The sequence below is a fragment of the Coenobita brevimanus genome, chromosome 64 (assembly GCF_032717465.1).
Source record: "Coenobita brevimanus isolate Jiangsu-jjx chromosome 64, ASM3271746v2, whole genome shotgun sequence".
Classification (NCBI taxonomy): Eukaryota; Metazoa; Arthropoda; class Malacostraca; order Decapoda; family Coenobitidae; genus Coenobita; species Coenobita brevimanus.
In genome coordinates, this window is record NC_137017.1 from 18,779,241 (window position 1) to 18,800,204 (window position 20,964).

A 20,964-nucleotide genomic window follows, 5' to 3' on the forward strand; every position below is an offset into this window, starting at 1 on the left:
TAAACAAACAGCTGAGTGAGACGACTATACAGAGCATTTCCATGGTATTCTGAATATTTTATGGCCTTGTATGTCATCATCATCATCATCATCATCATCATCATCATCATCATCCAGACCTCCTTTCCCACCCAAGGGCAGGGTGAGGAGTATCAATGTCCAGACAGCATAAACGTGCCCAATCCAAATAGGCCACACTTCCATTCACTCATCATTCAAGCCCCTGGAATTCTGGCTTTACCGGATGCGCCAAAAACATTCTTCACATTCTGCAGTTTCATACAAACGTATCCGATTGAGTCAGTCTGGACGCTGCCGTGCTCACAAGGGATGCCAAAATCCCTGATCATGCACTTCTCCTCAAAAACATTCAACCAGCCAGCTCAATCTCTTGTCAGTTCCCTAGCCTCACCGACTTCCAAACCTCTCAACCTCAAGCACTCATCCACCATATCTTTCCACCTTCTCCTTGGCCTACCTCGCCTCCTTCTTCCTTCAGATTCACTCAGGTATACCTTTTTCACCACTCTATTGTTATCCATTCTTTCCACATGACCATACCATCTCAGGACACTCTCTTCGATTGTGGTGTCCACCGACTTCTTCACTCCTCACCTTTCACGAATCACATTGTTTTGTATCCTATCCACCCTCTGTACTCCACATACATTCCTCAGCAGTCCCACCTCCACTGCTCTTACTGCTGACTTTTCATTTTCATGCCACACCATAGTCTCACACTCATATGTTGAAGTTGGCACTAACACTCCCTCATGTAAGCCTTGTGCATCTGCAACACTCAAGCTTCTGTTTCTTATCAAGGCCTTCATTGCACCAGCTACTTTTCTTCCTTGTGTCACTCTGCTTTCAACTTCTTTTGCACACTGTCCTCTCTTTTCTGTCACTGTACCCAAGTATTTGAACTCTCTCACCAATTCCAGTCTCTCTCCATTCACTGTGACATCACACTGGGAGTCACCTTCTCTCTCAGTAACCATCACTTTACTCTTCTCTACATTTACTCTCAAGGCACGACACTCACATGCATCAACAAAACTCTGCACTGGCCTACCAACTTCTTGGCCGGTACTTGCAAGCAGTACTGCATCATCAGCATACAACAATTTGAAGTATTCCATCTATCACCATTCATTACCAACGCCATCCCTCTCACTATTGCTCATGTTTTTACTTCTCTCATCATGCCATCCATTTATATATTGAACAACCATTGGGACATAACACAACCTTGTCGCAGGCCCACACCGATCGTGAACCATTCACTTAGATGCCCATTAACCCTTACACATGCATTGCTACCATCATAAAAACTCTTGACAGCACCTAGCAGCTTACCATCTTTTATATATAAATATATATATATATATATATATATATATATATATATATATATATATATATATATATATATATATGTGTATATATAATATCTATCTATCTATTGCCAGACGCCTCAATCCCGTTTGGGGTGGCCACAAACAAATCGCCTCCAAGTCGCCCTGTCCCCCGCCATTTCACTGCCCTGCTCCCAACTCACACCCCCCTCTCTCATATACCTCTCCACCCCATCCCTCCATCTCATTATATATATACTGTATATATATACTATATATATATACTTACAATGTATGGTAAGTTGTACACTTGTATTTGAACAAATTCTCAAACAATATCCCCACCTAGAACTCGAATATCTTTATGTGTTGCTGCAGCCCCATGTCTTAGGACACATGGTGATTTTTAAGGTAATTTTTGAGGGGAGAAAATGCATCCAATGACACGGGAAGTATTTACGGTATGCACAAGGTGCTACCCAAAAGTTCAAGTAATTTGAATATTGTAGGAAACTAAGTTACCTTACCTCTCAGTTCGCACTGTTGCCTTTGAAGTAGTCCCCTTGGGCATGTATGCAGTGGTCCCAGCATTTTTTCCACGAGTCCATGCATCCCTGGGAGGCTTCAGGCATGATGGTCTTGAGCTCCTCCTTTGATTCTTTCTGAATCTCAGTCGAGTCAAATTGACTCCCTCTTAGTCGTAATTTCGGCTTGGGAAACAGGAAAAGGTCGCAGGGGGCGAGGTCAGGCGAATAGGTTGGGTGGGGAATGACTACAGTGTTAGTGGAAGCCAGGAACTGCTGGACAACAACTGACGTGTGGGCCGGGGCATTGTCATAATGCAGGACCCAGTCCTTTTTCTTCCACTGCTCTGGACTTTTGCAGGAGATGTTCTCCCTCAGACACTGCAAAACTTCACAGTAAAACTTTCCACTGACAGATTGACCGGGTGGGACGAATTCCTTTTGAACAATCCCTTGGATATCAAAGAAAACGATCAACATCGACTTGACATTGCTGCGCCATTGGTCCACCATTGCAAAACCGCCAAACCACCCACACACAATGTTACAATAGTAAGCGTAGCTCAAAACACGTCCGCTGACAGACGTGGCTGGGGCCACACTGATGCACAAGGGGTGCTGCTGACTCCTCCTAGTGGCAACAGGCAAAACTGCAAATGGTTTACTCCCTGTGTTCAAATTACTGGAACTTCTGGGTAGAACCTTGTATAGACTGTATATATACATAGAGAGAGAGAATGAGAGAGAGGGAGATAGATATAGATAGATAGAAATGCACACATATATATTGAGTATATATATATATATATATATATATATATATATATATATTGAGTATATATATATATATATATATATATATATATATATATACACACACACATACACAGTACATCCCCACACTGTGTGAAGTCACACAGTGCGAATCACCTACAATGCGAGGTCAACCCAGAAAATGGTTATTTTTATCGAATGCGAAATCTGCGAATCGAACTTCCCAACATGCGAATCGGCTGTATAATTCCAAGGCAAAATGGACTTCCCTCTATTACTATGAGTGTAAGAATGGACAGTGCAAGTCAGTCAGACAAAGGCAGGTGGCTGGCAAAGAGCCAGATTCAAAATGGCGGGCAGCTGGCTAGCTATCTGCATACCATCTACCGACTTTCCTGAGTAAACAGACACTTCTCCTCCATATTGCCGCGAGAACACATGTTGTACCTCACATCCCGTGGTCTGTTTTAGCATCATAACATTACCCACCTGTTCATCATGGTCTCATCTGTCAACTTTGAAGGCTTAATGGCACCTCCAGAAGACCTCAGCAGTGACAGTGACAGTGAGAATGGGGTGCCTTGCCCGGCAGGGCAAGAGTAGACTATCTGAGTCTCGGATACCCACTCCCCTCCTTTCTTAACAATCCCATAATCACCTAAATAAAGGTACAAAGTGTTCTATTTGTTGTTTTATTTGTTGGTCCAACTAGAAGTACTATTAGACAAAGTATTAGCTGGGTAGAGTAGACTGGAAAGGGACCTGAAGACCAAGCCCTGGGTGGGCTGTCCACCATATACCATTTTTCCCATAAGTACCTTGGTTCACACAATGCGAAATTGTAGAATGCGAGGGTTTCTGCCACCCATAGACTCGCATTGTGTGAGGGTGCGCTCTGTATATATACATATTTAAAGAGACTGATAGGTTTGCCAGTCATTAACCCATTGGATCCTGGGGGTGCTGGGCGAGGCACGGCACTGGGTGGGTACTAAGCGTACCGTCCTCCGTCTATCGGCTCATAGTCGCGAAGCTCATAGGTCCCTACCAGGGGGTTCCCTACTTTATAAAGACTTGAGAAATCCCAGTTCTGTCCAATATTCCGAACACAGGGCTCCAATGGGTCAAATATATATATATATATATATATATATATATATTTATATATATATATATATATATATATATATATATATATATATATATATATATATATATATATATATATATATATATATATATATATATATATATATATATATATATATATATATATATATATACTATATATACTATATATATATATATATATATATATATATATATATATATATATATATATATACATATAAATGTATATATACTGTATATCTGTATATATATATATATATATATATATATATATATATATATACACACACACACACAGTCAAGTTGCCTAAGGCGCGGCTAATTGTTTCTGGGACAAACCTGTGCCATAGAAAACGATGCCTCACAAATAACTAAACTTATGGGAAAAACGGAATCTGGTTCTGGATGCTCGCCCAAAGTCCCCTTTTTCACCACACTTCTCCCCATTTTCCCCCACTTTACACACCCATACAATCAAGCAATCAGTCAATGCATGTATTAGACACAAATTTAACACTAAACAATAAATAATAAAGGGCTTTTAGGGCATAAAATACTGAACGTACCTAACTCCGACGACGATAGTGCTAAATTGGAAGGGGTAGGGTTGGGGGTCCCAGGACAAGAGGCACGTTTCAAACCTTGCCACGCCCCTGTGCCATAAGTATTTTATGTGCGTGGTTCTTTTTTTTTTTTTTTCTTTTTTCTTTTTTTTTTTTTTTTGGCACAACGGCCATGCCACGTTGAGTACACCGCTTCCCGTCCGATCAGCGAAGTTAAGCAACGTTGGGTCTGGTTAGTACTTGGATGGGTGACCGCCTGGGAACACCAGATGCTGTTGGCATCCGTACGTGTCAAGTGGTGTTGGTGGAGGATTAGTGCCCCTCCCTGTAAAACAATTAACTCTAAGCCCTTGACCACCCTGTTTGGGATACATGGCGTCTGGCAATGAATGGATGGGATGGACCTTGCCGTGTCATAGAAAACCGTGCCATAGAAGTCTGCGCCATAGGCGACTTGACTGTATACTGGTATATATATATATATATATATATATATTGTAGCCGCCTGCACTCTTGGAGGGGGAAACGGGGTAATGAAACCCGCCCAGCTGGACTCAACTATTTATTCGGTCATACCTGGAATTGCAATTTTACTCTCTCAGTGTGTGATAATGGCATCACTCGTCATTATTACAACCCTTGGTTATACACATAATTACAATTTACCAGCATTTACTTTGTATACATATATCGCTTTAATTCTCGTCATATCGCTTTAATTCTCGTCCTTACTTTCCTACATTTATAATTGGGTTATATCGCGACATCAACCATGTGCAGATTAATAAGCATTCTTAAAGTAAGCAAGGGCAACTCACTTGTGGTGGGTCCAATTTTCGTCTTACAGTATCAGTGTGTGGGTAGGGGGTGAAGTACACAACACCAGTCCCTCACGGGCATAATATTCTCACAGCAGTAACACTTTCACAGAATGGTCGTGGAGTCGCACATCGATTGAACTCCACCCTTTTGGAGTCTCCGTCTAGTATATCCAGGGATCGACGTCACCTCGCCCCTCACTCGTCCCTGATTATCCACACACTGCCCCCACTCTTGCCCATAGTGTCTATTCTAAGGCCTGGTGTTGATTACCGCTAGGCTGATGGACATAATGCTTACGCGACTGTATATATATATAAACACCGTGTCAGCATCCTTGTGCCTCTCTCTCTCTATCTCTCCTCCACTCTCCCTCTCTGTCTGTCTGTCTGTCTGTCTGTCTCTCTCTCTCTCTCTCTCTACTGCATTAGATGCTGTAAGACTCCCCCCGTTGGTCGGTTACAACCAATACCATATACACTTTCACTCTCCACTCCCTTCCAGCAGACACAACTTGTTCACAGGGCGGGTTAGGGTTTTGCGTGCAGATGTCCTGACCTTGACATGCCTCACCACACCATCATCACCGGGATTCGCCTTTATCAGTCTCCCCAGAATCCAGCGATTACGGGGTACATTCCAATCCGTCACCAATTCCAGGTCCCCTACTTGGAAATTATGCAACTGCTTGAAATGCTTCTGGCGTTGTCGTAATGATGGTAAGTACACCTTCAACCATCACTTCCAGAACTGGTCCGCTAGGAACTGTACATGCCTCAAACTCTTCCAGTAGATGTCCCCTACAGGCTTTCCAGCCTTGCCTCCTAACGGGCAGTTGGGTACCATCTTAGGGCTCAGAATATGCAGTGGAGTAAGCGCTTCCGGGTCGCTGACGTCATTGGAGGTCGGAGTGATGGGCCTTCCGTTGACTATCTCCTCCACTTCACAGAAGAGAGTGTGGAGTCGCTCATCGTCCACAACTTGCACGCCTACTATTGCTTGCAAGACCTTCCTGACCGTCCAGATCTGTCGCTCCCATACACCGCCCATGTGCGATGCATGCGGTGGGTTGAATTCCTACTCAATTCTCTTCCTCAACAGTGCATTGTGGACCTTGTCATTCTTCTCCCAGCTAAGAGCTGTGGCCCGGAGCTCCTTATTTGCTCTAATCATGTTTGTTCCATTGTCGGAATGAATGCGCTCTGGTACATCTCTCCTTGCCGAGAAGCGCGTTATTGCATTGAGGAATGAATCAGCGTCTAGTCCATCAAGATTCTCCAGGTGTATGGCTCTTGAGTTTAGACAAGTGAACAGACAACCCCACAACTTCACCCGTTTCCTACCCTGCTTGGCGATGAATGGTCCAAAGCAGCCCACTCCAGTGTGTGTTAACAGTGCCTTCACCACGCATACCCTGTTGGCAGGGAGGTTAGCTTGTCTTTGCAGTGACTCCTTCCTATTGACTCGGCGACAAACGAGACCGTTTTAGCACCCAGTCAGTCAGCCTTCGTCCCTTGGGCACCCAGAACTCCTGGCGCATTACCGCCTAGTGTATGTTCTCTTCCTGAGTGCCCAGCCTTGTTCTCATGGGTTTCTCTTACTATTAGCTCCGTGACATGGTGGTCCCACGGCAACAGCACGGAGTATTTGCTGCCTGTCGTCAAGGGGGCTTTCTCCAACCGTCCACCAGCACGGAGGAATCCGTCCTCCCCCAGGTGTGGCTCCAACGGGAACAGTGGGCTCGTTTTCCTAAGCGCACCCCGCTCCTTCAGGTCCATTATCTCGGATTCATAATACAGTATTCCTCTTGTACACAACCCAACACTGCCGCTTGAGACGCTTGGAGTTCACTCACCCTTAGTCTTGATTTGTCAACCTGCCTTGGTCCTCCCATTTGCCTCCAATACAAAAACCTTCTAATCCATGAAACTCACCGCAGCAGCCTGTGCCAGGATGAGTATCTGGACCACAATTTCACCAGCAAGTCTTCTCCTAGCTTAGCCCCCATTGCCATAGCTGTAGCATTGCCCTTTACCTCTGGGTCCGTCCCCAGGTCGAGTTTAAGTTGGGGCTCTTGCGGGCAGTGATTGTTCTCTCGCTGGAGAAAGTCAGGCCCTTCAATCCATCTACACCCTCTGTTCAATTCGTAGCAACTCAGTCCTCGTGTCGCGTCATCTGCTGGGTTCAGTATTGAACCCACATGCCTCCATTGGGTTACTTCTGATTGTTCGTGTATGGCCACCACTCAATTGGGTATGAACGTGTGAAACCGCCTCTCTGTGTTACATATATACTGTAGTACTATCACGCTGTCTGTCTAGAAGATGGACCCTCCTGCATTGACCGACAGCTCGTGCCTTAATGTCTCATCAACCTTGACAGCCAACACGGCAGCACATAACTCCAGACGGGGTATAGTCAGCTGTTTTAGTGGGGCCAGCTTAGCTTTTCAGTAGATGAAGGCACAGCGAACATCTCCGGTCCCATCTGAGATCCTAAGATATGATACTACTCCATACGCCACTTGTGAAGCATCATAGAAGTGATGTAGTTGAAATGACATTCCCTTTGCACCTCTCGGGTCATAGCACCGTAGTATCCTGAAATCTGTGAGGTGAGCTAATTCTACCAACCACCGTCGCCACCGTACCTCACTGCTGTCGGATATAGCCTCATCCCACCCTTTCTTCCTCCTGCATTCCTCTTGGAAGATGACCTTGGCACGAATGAGGAATGGCGCAAGAAATCCAAGCAGATCATATACTGAGCTGATTACACGCAAGAGATCCCTCTTTGTAACTGATCCCCCTTGCTGAAAGTGTTTAATGACCACTGCCATTTGGTCCTTCTCTAGGTCCCACCTTACTCCAAGTGCTCATTCCGCAGGAAGAGGCTTGTGTTCTATGTCGATCTCCTTCACTCCCTTATGCCTCCCTGATTCGGGAATGGATTTGAGTACTGTACTTCTTTACTGTTGCTCACCCACTTGGCGAGTCTGAAACCGCCCAGCGCGGTGACGTGTCGTAGTTGTTCTGCCAACCTTATTCTTTCATCAGCAGACTGCACTGAGATAAGCAGGTCGTCCACATAAAAATTCCACTGGGCGTCCACCACGTCGTCAGGACATACATCTCTGTGATCTAGGAAGGTTCGTTTTAAAGCATATGAGGCACATGATGGACTCCAGACTCCACCGAAATGGTGTACTGTCATCCAGTATGTCAGGGGGGTCCGCTGTACGTCCCCTTCTGGCCACCAAAGAAATCGTAGGGCATCCCTGTATTCCGGAACCACCTTGACCTGGTGAAACATAGCCTCTGTGTCAGCCAAGAGGGCCACTGGTCCATGACGAAACTGGAGGAGTACCCCCAGCAGTTTGGTATTTAGATCAGCACCTGGCTGTTTAAAGACATCGACCCACATTCTGCTGCACAGTCAAATACTATGCGCACCTTTCCAGGCTTGTTCAGGTTTAACACCGGATGGTGCGGCAGATACCAGGTCACGTGAGGTCTTGCGTGAGGTTATTATGAGGCACTGATTTGGCGTAGCCTTTCTCTAGCAGCAGCTGCATCTCTTCTGCTTAGCGCTGGCATAACTGCGAGTCTCTGAGCAGCCTCTTCTTCAGGCCCTCTAACCTCCTCACTGCCAGTAACTTGTTGTCTAGGGGCTTGGGTTGATTTTGTCTGAATGGCATAGGGAGTTGGTAGTGCCCCATCACCTTTGTCGCCATGCTTGACCACAGTTTCATCACCCTACTGTCTTCGACGGACAGGCCATCTCCCTCTTTTAATTAACTTGTGTCCAGTTCCCAAAACTGTCGCACTTGCTCCTCCAATCGCTTTTCTTGGGAATTGTAGTCCACTACAGCCAGACATCCTATCTCCTCTGGTCTGTCTTCCACCTCAGCATGAAGTCGTACGGGTCCACTGATGGTCCATCCCAGCGGCGTCCTTATTGCAAAGGGTTCTCCACTGCTCCCCGTCCTGACCTCCAAGGGCATCAATGCTTGCGGAGCATCAAGACCAATCAGTAGTTGCATCTCACTTTCGTACATGTTCAGTGGCTCTATTTCCACCAAATGACTCCATCGTGCCGTGTCCCGTACAGAGGCTACCGAATCCTTCAGCATTGCAGGGAGTCGCTGAGTGATAATCACCCCATGCAGCGATATCTTCTGGTTTGGTTTACGGGAACGCCCACTGCTAACTACTAAGTCTATCTCCTCAGTTTGCTGCACCGTCACCTGAATTATAGTGTCTAGTGTTACCCATACAGTTCTCCATGGTGCCCCCACCTTGCTTGCCAGCTGAGTCGTACAAAAGGTTCGGTTGCTGCCAGAGTCCAAAAGTGCTCTCGTCTGGACTACGGCATCTGAGCCTTTACTAGCCGCCCTTACTTCAATAATGGGCAATGCCACCTTGTGAAGCTGACCATGTATCTGTGCTGTCCTTGCCGTGGCGGTGTGTCATTCGTTCCCGCCTTTGCCCCTTTCGAGCTTGGGCCTCTTAAGTGTTCCCTTCATGCTTGCCTCATCACGTTTGTCTATCTGTCCACAGGGAGCACGTCTCTTCTCTGGCTGTGCTCAGTGTACTCCCTGCTCACTTCCATGCGCCCGTTCCTGCTGAGTGTATCGACGATGATCATCTCGGGTTTTGTTCCGTCTCCCTTCCTGGGTTCCCAATGGTACCGGGACTCCTGCCTTTGCCTTATGAAGCCGGTTGGGTGTATCCATCGCGAATGCAACCCTCTATGTCACACCATACTGAGGCCTGGCACTCAGCTGCCAAGTGGGTATCATTCAAGCAAACATAACAGTATTTGAGCCGTCTGACCGTGGCCTTCCTTTCTTCTACTCTCATGGCACGGAATTTCTTGCAACCCACCAGGTTGTGCAGCCCCTCACACAACTGACACATGTTTCTCTCACTCGCAGGTTCGTCATCACCAATGGTGGCCAGGCCGATCACAAGCCCATCTGGATTCCTTCTAACACCAACCTCAGTGGCTCGCTTGGTGGTTGCTCCCCTTTCCTTGGTTCTCCTCCTCACACACACACTGTCCACTTCCTCCAGGATAAAGGTTTTCAACCATTTAACCCTGGGATAATATCCATATCATTTGTTGTGGGCAAAGGTTTCATCCTCATACCGCATAAGTGCCCTCTCAGGTGACCGACATGACAGCACGTCCATTGAGCGAATATTGTCCAACTCCTGCAATCTCCTGACGGTCTCCAGACTCAAAATACAAGACTCCGACTCGTCAGCAAATTTTCGAAGGCCACCCTCATCCTCACCTTTGATCATGGGCCCTTCAAGTATTCCTTGTACAATCTCTCGGACGTACTGATGTCTGTCTCCGTATCTGTCCTCCAGTATGGCCATCACCTTCTCACAACCCTCTCTTGGGTCCAAATAATTGCATGTTTGTAGTGTGTTCCTGACAGGTACTGCACATGCTTGCATGAGCATCTGCAACTTATGTTCCTCTGGGACGGCCCTCCCTATGTGTTGTTCGAATGCACGACTGAACTCCCAATACTCTCTCCGGCTATTCCCTTCGAAGGTCGGTAGTTGGGTATGTGGCAGTCTTATGGCTGCAATCAATTCCTTCAAGCTGGAAGCTATCACCTCCATGCCCATAGGGGCAACGCGTGTCGGCTCTTCCGTTCTTGATCTAGTCAGTTTCGGATTCCCTGACCTCTGCCACCTTGGCCTTTGTCCTCCAACTGTTGACTCTTCTTGATGTAGAGTCGCGGCCTCTTGCATCTGTTCCTGCTCCCCCCGTTGGGTTCCCCTAGTCTCCCACATTTGTTTGTCATGTGCCATCACTATATCTTGGCCTCTTTGCTGGTCCTTCATGTACCACTACAGTCTATGGCTGCACCTGTGACCTCAAGCTCATTTCGTTCCTCCCTTCCATTCCCATCAAGTTCTCCAACTGTGTCAAGTGATCAAGGATCGCCTTGTTTTGTTCTTGCAGGGCTTGCAGAGTCGGCAGGAGGATCGACATCACCTCGCCCCTCACTCGTCCCTGACTACCCACACACTGCCCCCACACTCGCCCATAGCGTCTATTCTAAGGCCAGGTGTTCATTACCGCTAGGCTGATGGACGTAATGCTTACGCGACTATATATATATATAAACACCGTGTCAGCATCCTTGTGCCTCTCTCTCTCCTCCACTCTCCCTCTCTGCCTGTTTGTCTGTCAGTCTCTCTCTCTCTCTCTCTCTCTCTCTCTCTCTCTCTCTCTCTCTCTCTCTCTCTCTCTCTCTCTCTCTCTCTCTCCCCCTCCTGCATTAGATGTGGTAAGATATATATATATATATATATATATATGTATATAAAGTACTGTATATATATACAGTATATATATATATATATATATATATATATATATATATATATACACACAGTAATCCCTCATTATACGATGGGGTTCCGTTCCTGAAAACCCCATCGTAAAGTGATCCATCGTATAGCAATCCCATTATAACATGGAGTCAATGGCGATATGTTCCCAGACCTACCTAAACTCTCACATACACACACCTTAGCACTCACATACATGAAATATCCTTATGTTTAAACATTTAAAGTAACACATTAATAGTGAATAAAGAGAAAAAAACATGAAAACTACAGTATACAGTAGTTCTTACCTTTACTGAAGCAAGCAAGGGTTGTTTATGTGGTTCCTAGACAATTCGCCATGAAGTCGACAATTCGCCGTCATAATATGGACGATTCCCCGTCAGGGCAATTCCCCGTCATTCTATAAATATACTTATTACTGATTAACTGATACTTTAATAACTAATTTTCAGGGGGATCTAGCCAAGTCTGTTTTCATTCAGTACCGTAGGCTTTGGATATCATTTGTAAGTTGCACTTTTAGACAATATTTAACTTGTTTCTACCTTGCTGTAGTTGACTTTGAATTATGTTCTAGCATCACCCATAGCTGTTGTCATTAATTTCCATTCGTACTACAACATCCTGGGCATATTTTAAAACGACTTTGAAGAGGTACAAGTACAGTACTAAAAAACTAGTGTACTTGCTAAATAAACTGATATGAAAATAAACGACGGGGAATCATCCTGACAACGAAAAGTCCCGATGGCGAATTGTCTTGTTATTCTTGTGATGGCGAATTGACTTGATGACGAATTGTCCCGAAACGTTTATATAGACGTAATACAGTATGATGATTATTTGTATAATTCCAAAGTATGTCGATCGTTCACTTAAGGTCATTAGGCATTAATATAAATGCCAATGTCTTGTATGTGGTCTTATGCTAAGATGAAGGAATGATCGTAAATCAGCTGATTCATGTTTCAATATATTATTTTTTCATTTAATACTCATGATTTTATGCCATATTTTACATTTACTATATAAACAATAAACCACCATCACTTTTATAACTTACATAATTCAAAAGCTAGTGTACTTGCTAAATAAACTGATATGTAAATAAATGACGGGGAATCATCGTGACGGCGAATTGACTTGACGGCGAATTGTCCCGACTCGGCCTCACAGTCACAGCCCTCACTCATCACTGTCAGAACTGGCTGATTGGGTAGGGCTGGCTGGCTGGGCAGGGCTAGCTAATGAGGCTGGACTGGTGGACAAGTGTGTGTGGTCCAGTGCTGACAATGTGAGGATGTTTGTGTTGCGTTTGCACATTTGCTGTTCACTGAGCTGTGGATGATCCATCGTTGTAGCATATCATTCCCATTGTATAGTGGGGATAGGGTACTAAAATTTTGACATTGTATAAGCAAAATATCGTATAAAGAGGCATCGTATAATGCGGGATTACTGTGTATATATATATATATACTTAAGTATATATATATATATATATATATATATATATATATACATAAGTATATATATATATATATATATATATATATATATATATATATATATATGTATATACAGTAATCACTCCAATATCCGACGTAATAGAGCCACAGGTAGGTCTGGATATTGGTTCTGTCCGGATATTGGGCCCCAGCTTATGGACTTGTACTTATGGACCCTAACTCAGAGAAACACCTATACAACTCCCTCTGGACATGCACAGCACCTATTTAAGACCCAAATCACACCAATAAGGCACATAAATGACTGAAATAAATGCAAAAGAAACATAAAATGAAGGTTTAGAAGTAGGTTCATACAATAATAAACATTCTGGTGACTGGCTCCTGGACTGGTACTTATGGACCCTAACCTAGCCTAACTCAGAAAAACACCTTCCTACTGCACATGCATAGCTCCTAACACCCTATTCACACCAATAAAGGACATTAAAGAGTGAAATGAGGTAGGTATAGTATGGAAAAAAGTACAGTATGAAACATTCTTATGTCCGGATAGTGAGGATGTTCGGATATTGAGCGTCCGGATGTTAGAGTGATTACTGTATATATATACAACATATATATACAGTAGGCTCGCACAGTGCACAAGAGATTGGGTGGTCCACGACCTCGCGCACTGTGAATTTGCTCGCTGAGAATACATAATCTTATGGAAAAAATATACAGATATAGCTACAACAACAAAAATATGGGCAGTCACCTTAACAGCAGTAGACAACAGGCCTGATGGACTTAAACAACAGGGTTTCTGAGGCTCAGTAATGCACTTACAGTGCCCCTGCCACCACCCAGGCCGCACCACGCTTGTTTAACGGTTGCCAATGTTGTATTATTCCAGGCATTGACGAAGAAGTTTACGTCCTGTCGAATGTTACATTTCCTTCCAGAATGCAGCAACAGTCATTATGGTGGAGGTTGCAGGTATGCCAGGTGAAGCAAGTGAGTCAGGTGGGGCTGTTGAGGTGGAGAGGGAGGCAGCTGGTGAGTCAGGTGGGGCAATGGAGGAGGAGGGAACTGTGACAGGCGAGTCAGGGGAGGTAGTGAGGGGAGGATCCCCCCTCTCCTCGCTGCTACTCACATTTTCGGCAATTTCCTTTATCTCATCTTGCTTGTTTGTTTCATCCCTCATCTTGTTATGGACGTATTGGCAGTATAACAACTTGGTATTTGCGAAATAACCGTCATTATTATAGAAGCTGGGTATCTGTTCTAACTTACTGTTATTACTGAAAACGTTATTGTTGAACTTGTTATTGGCGAGATCTTACTGTAGACTCCTCTTGAGCACCTTTCCCACGAGCCTCTAGGTCACTCTTGGCGTGTTGTGTGGGGGTGAGGGTCGCGCACTGATGGAAAATGGTGTTTTTAAGCCACTCCATGCCTCTACCTCGTGTTTTGTGAGGTAAACTCACGCATTCTAGGTTTTGGGTTATGATTTTTGGTCACTCGCGCACAATGCGATTCGTACACTGTGGTGTCGCGCACTGTGCGAGCCTATTGTATATCTATCTATCTATCTATTTATCTATCTATCTAGATAGATAGGTATATATACAGTACAGTCACTATTTTTGTGACTAATTGGTACTGCACTTGCGGCGCGAAACTTAAACTCGCGAAATTCATGCGCATACTTTACATGTAATAAGTGGTAATTGGTTCCAGGGTTAGCCACCTCATTCCACCTTAGCTACCCATTAATGACACAATACCCCTACTATAAATTACATACAGTTAATCAGACATATAGTATATTGCTGAACAAAGAATTTACTAACATTGACACTTAGCTGAACTGCTTGATGGGGCTTGAAGATGAGTTCTGAGGATGGGAGCAGTGGTTAGTTACCACCTATTTCTTTCAGAGGTTAAACTAAATGCACATCCAGTTGAGAAACGGGAAAATAAATTCACACGGGCACTCACTGCATCACGGTTCTTTTTAATTGAACGCACTGTTGATTCTGGGCACTTAAACTTCTTCACAATATCACATGTTCTAGCACCACTGTCCGGCATGGCTAGTATACCAGACTTTTCTTCCAGAGAATACTTCTTACTCACACCTTTACGGTACTTCTGGGTACCCTTGCCCATCCTTGTACCCTCAGCGCTGCGATCACTCATTATGTAATCGTGAAACACGTTACACAACACGCGAACTAGAGACTCAAGAGAGATTGTCCTGTGCGTGTGAGATCACAACACAAAGTGGTGCGGGATACGATATCACAAACATGGCGGTGGTGGCTCAAAAATAGTGACTGTGGAGATGCGGGGGCTCGCAAAAATTGTAGGAAAATCGCGAGACTCCAAGGAAAAAATCATTCCCTTGCCATCGTGAAACAGAATTTCGCGAGAGTATATATCGCGAAAATAGTGACTGTCCTGTATATATCTATATATTCATCATTCATTCATTCATTGCCAGACGCCATGTATCCCAGACAGGGTGGCCAAGGGCTTAGAGTTAATTGTTTTACAGGGAGGGGCACTAATCCTCCACCAACCCCACTTGACGTAGGGATGTCTATATATATATATACACAGTGGTGGGCAGCGCAAACGAAGAAGGACCCTGCGCAAGCGCAAATGTGCAATCTGACAAATATATAGCTTGTGCAATGTCGCAAAATGCAAGCGCAAACCATTTGCATATGTTTTGGGGAATTACTGAAAAATATTGAGATATTTAAATAAAACAGCATACCTACTTACTTACTTTTATTTATTATTATTATTTTCTATTATTTGTAATTTGCACAAGTGCGCAATGTAATATTTAGCTTGTGCAATGTCGCAAAGTGCTAGCGCAAATCATTTGCATATATTTGTGGGATTTACTGTAAAATATATATTGGTATAATTAAATAAATTACTAAATTAGCAACCTGCCCACCACCCATGGTGACTGTGGTACAGTAGGTCATTGTCCAGGAAAAACAGCCTATATTTACCAAGGCACTGGCAAAGATAACGTGATTACTGTATCATCAACTCTCTCTCTCTCTCTCTCTCTCTCTCTCTCTCTCTCTCTCCGACAGAGGAGGGAGGGAATGGAGAATAAGAGAGACAGGAGGGAAGGAATGGAGAATAAGAGAGAGAAGAGGGACGAAGTTTATGCCTTATATCCTCACTCAAAGGGACGCTTCTTTGCCATTCTCGTATTTATCCTCTCTCTCTGTCTCTCTCTCTCTTGTCTTGTCAAGACAATTTATTTAATAATTCAATATAGATGTACAATAGCATATGTAATTCATTACCAAAAATAAAAAATCATGAAAACAGAGTATTTAAATCAAATATCCACAGCCTAATAAATTTTAATATTTTTAAATCATTATTATTAGTAAAAAATAATAAATATACATTATTTATTAAGATTAGCATATACAATTCCTTACAAAAACCATTAAAACATATTATTTAAATCAAATATCCACAGCCTAATAAATTATTATCAAATATCCACAGCCAAATAAATTATTAGGCTGTGGATATTTGATGTAAATAATATGTTTTAATGGTTTTTGTAAAGAATTGCATATGCTGATCTTAATAAAAAATGTGTATTTACTATTATTTACTAATAATAATGATTTAAAAATATTAAAAATACATTATCTTTTTGAATCACATCAAGAAATGCTACTACCCCCTTCCCTTCCGCCTCCTCCCACCAGGCACCAACCCACCCCCGCGACCTGCCCCAGCCTCCCCCATCCATTGTCCAGCCATGCAGGAAGCTCCCAAGACCACGTGTCCCATGGAAGACCACGTGTGCCTTGGATTGCGCAGCGCGCAATCCACAGGGCAGGTGCGCAAGCGCAAAATTGTGCATGGTCTCGTGGGGTGCGCAATGCGCAAACGATATCATCGGTGCGCAAGAGTGCGCAATTGCGCTTTGCGCAAGTGTTTGCGCACCTGCCCATCACTGTATATATATATATATGTATATATATATATATATATATATATACATACATATATATATATATATACATACATACAGTAGAACCTCGAAATTCGTACACAATTCGTTCCTGGAGGCTGTACGAGTTGCGAATTGTTCGAAAACCGAATCAGTTTTTCCATGAGAAACAATGTAATTTACATTGATCCGTTCTTTAGTATGGATGAAACGGTAGATTTCGCCATACTGTAATGAATGACAAGATTGGAGACTCGGGTTCCACTTTCAAACTTTGCAATGAATTCTTTTTTCAGCTCAGTTGTTGTTTTCACTGCTTTACTTTTAGCTCCAGCTGACTCACTAATCTCTTGGGGCCCATGATTATGTACAATTTTCTAACGAAAATACGTAATTTATCACTAAGTTTAATCAAGCCTGTATAACTAATGCATAGCTGGCGGAAGACAAAGCCAGACTGGCGACCATGTGGCACCTACGACGCCGCATCTCTTAATGCAAATAATGGGTCACCGTACGAAAACTGGAACGATTTTTGGGCGAAAAAGCTGTGCGATAAACAAGTTGTACGAGTAGAGAGGCGTATGAATTCCAGGGTTCACTGTATATATATCTATCTATCTGTCTATTGCCAGACACCATAATCCCGTAAAGGGTGGCCATTTGACACTGAGTTAGTTGTTTTACAGGGAGGGGCACCAGCCCTTCACCAACCCACTTGTTGACATATAGGGAGCACGTAAGGTTTGGTTATATGGTTACCACCCAGCGTTGTAAATGGTTTCTTGGCTTACAAGAAACCATTTGGCTCATCACTCAATGTAAAGCCACCTGTAAAGGAAAGAAAAGGAATAAGAAGCGACAGGAAAGATAGGAGAAACAGGAAGAGAGGAGGGCAGGCACAGAAAAAGAATGATAAAAGCTAAGGAAGTAGGCAGCACTATATCAAGTGAGTGGATGATGGTCGCCACCACCTACCACAAAAAAATATATATATATATATATATATATATATATATATATATATATATATATATATATATATATATATATTTATACAGCATATACATATATACTATATATATATATATATATACAGTAAAAGCTCGATTAACCGGCATCCGATGCATCGGCACATCCGTATAACCAGAATGCAAATTCGATCTGGCATGGGGTCGATAATATTCCGGATACCAGCTTCTGACCTTGTTCCTTCTACTTCTTTATCTCCTGATCCTGTTCCTTCCACTTCTTCAGCTCCTGACACAGTTCCTTCCATTTCTTCAGCTCCTGATACAGTTCCTTCCACTTCTTCAACTCCTGACACAGTTCCTTCCACTTCTCCTTCTCCACTATCTGAATCTTCATCTTATGATGCTGATGATTCCCCTCTAATTCTTGATTAGTTCTGCCTGGAACCACCGTCTGACTCTTTTCTTCTTCATTTCTGCAACATTCCCAGCCTTTCCTCTAACTTTCGCTCTGTTGAGCACCACCTCTCCTCCTCTAAACCTCACCTTCTTTTTATAACTGAGACTCAGCTGTCTGAGGCAACTGACAGCAGACCCTTTTTTGTATCCTCCTACTTTCTCTATACTCATTTCAAAGCCAAAGGTGGCTGTTGTGTATATATATGCAACAACTTATCTTGCACTCGTGTTCCTGAACTCGAATCTTCTGAATTCTCTACACTCTAGCTTCGGCTTTCCTGTCATTCTCTGACTGAATATATCTGTGCTGTTTACTTATCTCCTAATTCTACTGACTATCAAAAATTCATTGAGTATCTTACTTCTACGATGGAACACATTCTATCCATTTCTTCTTTCTCTGAAATCTCCATTCTTGGTGATTTCAATGTTCACCAAAACCTTTGGTTCTCCTCTCCTTTCACTGATCCACCTGGTGAACAAGCCTACACCTTTTCTATCCTTAACCCTTTAACCGCGGGTGTCATTCCAGAATGACACTGCAAAAACTGGACCAAACCGCGGGTGGCATTCTCGAATGTTTGTGAATATTTTGAATACCCCGCGTTTTTTCCGTGCGCCAATTGTTTCAAGGGAGAGTAGCTATTAAGTTCTTTCACTCCAGCTGACCTCCACCTCCCTCTTCCCCACCCTGGGGCCCCACCTCCCACCCCCTGGGCCCCCCACCCCACCCCGGACCAAACACGCATCAGTATCTGTCCAGCTGTGTGAGTGACAACACTGCTGATGTGATAGTGAAGTGCAGGCAATTACAGTGCCTTTTACCTGCCTTAGTGAACACAGAGTGGGTGTTTATCGTATGTGCAGTGTTCATATATGTTTATAGTATTATTATCAGAATAAGGTTGGCATTTGGTAATGGTGTGTGAGCGAAAAATAGTGATTACAACACCGCTGATATGGCAGTGAAGTGCGGGCAATTACAGTGCCTTTTACCTGCCTCAGTGAACACAGAGTGGGTGTTTATCGTATGTGCAGTGTTCATATATGTTTATAGTATTATTATCAGAATGAGGTTGGCATTTGGTAATGGTGTATGAGCGAAGGTAATGGTGTGTGAGCGAAAAATAGTGATTTTACACCCCTCACTTCTAACGGCACTGCCCGTCCTGTGAAAGTCAACAGAGTCATGAAACCTACATCAATGGAAAGCTGAAGGTTAGTACTTTCTAATGGTACCTTATTTTTTTTCTCTAGCTTTATTCTGTGCAGAGTTATTAAGGTTTAAAGGTTTGTTTACATTTGGCTGAAACCCCCGCGGGAGAGGACAGTCAGGCCAAAACAATACCCGCGGTTAAAGGGTTAATGACCTAGAGCAGCTTGTACATCACCCTACCCGTATCCCTGACCGCCTTGGAGAGAGTTCCAACATACTTGACCTCTTCCTTACAGCTGATCCCTCTGCTTACACTGTTAATCTTTTCTCTCTGTTGGGTTCCTCCGATCACAACCTTATCACCTTAACCTGTCCTATTGCTCCAGTACGGCCTGCGGACCCTCCAAAAAAACGTTGTCTGTGGTACTTTGGAGATGCAGATTGGGAGGCCCTCAGGCAGTACTTCTTTGATTTTCCCTGGAATGATTATTGCTTCCAAGGCCCCAAGCCATCTGGGTGTGCCTTGCGCATTACAGAGGTTATTCTCTCGGGCATGGAAGCATACATTCCTTTCTCATATCCTTTGACTAATGCACGAAAGCCTTGGTTTAATCACGCTCGTTCTAATGCTGTCCGCAACAAGGAGAGGGCCTATAAAAGGTACCGGAGCAGGCCCACCCCTGAATCACATCTTTTATACATTTCTGCCCGGAATTGTGCTAAGTCTGTTCTTTGCTGAAAATAATTTCATCCATACAAAATACTCTCAATTCTCTAACTCAAATTCTTCCCGCTCCTTCTGGGACCTTGCCAGAAACCTTTCTGACAACTTTACCTCATCATCCTTCCCTCCTCTTTTCTACTCTGATGTTTATGTAGCTATTTCTTCTACTGATAAAGCAGATCTCTTTGCTCAGACTTTCTCCTCCAATTCCACCTTAGATGATTCCGGTGCTGTTCCTCCATCACTTCCTCCCTCTGACTTCCTCATGACTAACATTAAAATTTCTTCAGCTGATGTATTTTCTGCCTGTCACAGGCCTCAGTACTAATAAGGCATATGGGCCTGACGGGGTCCCTCCTGTTGTTCTCAAGAACTGTGCTTTTGTGCTTACACCCTGCCAAGGCAAACTCTTTTGCCTTTGTCTATCAACTTGCACCTTTCCTTCTTGCTGGAAGTTTGCCCTCATTCAGCCAGTCCCAAAGAAGGGTGACCATTCCCAACCCTCTGACTATCGTCCAATTGCTCTAACATCCTGGATCTCAAAAGTTTTCGAGTCTATTCTTAATAGAAAAATTTTAAAGCATCTTTCCTATCACAACCTTCTTTCTGATCGTCAGTATGGGTTCCATCGGGGATGCTCCACAGGCG

At 43.7% G+C, this 20,964-nt stretch overlaps 1 protein-coding gene and 1 non-coding gene across 2 annotated transcripts in view; both read left to right on the forward strand.

Annotated features, from left to right (window-relative positions):
- lama (phospholipase B domain containing lamina ancestor) overlaps positions 1–20,964 on the forward strand; it is a 242,324-nt gene that overhangs the window by 107,274 nt on the left and 114,086 nt on the right. The gene's annotated exons all lie outside the window — the stretch shown is intronic.
- LOC145404767 (5S ribosomal RNA) lies at positions 4,510–4,628 on the forward strand. Its single transcript, XR_013898224.1, has one exon. It is a non-coding gene; the product is annotated as a 5S ribosomal RNA (ribosomal RNA).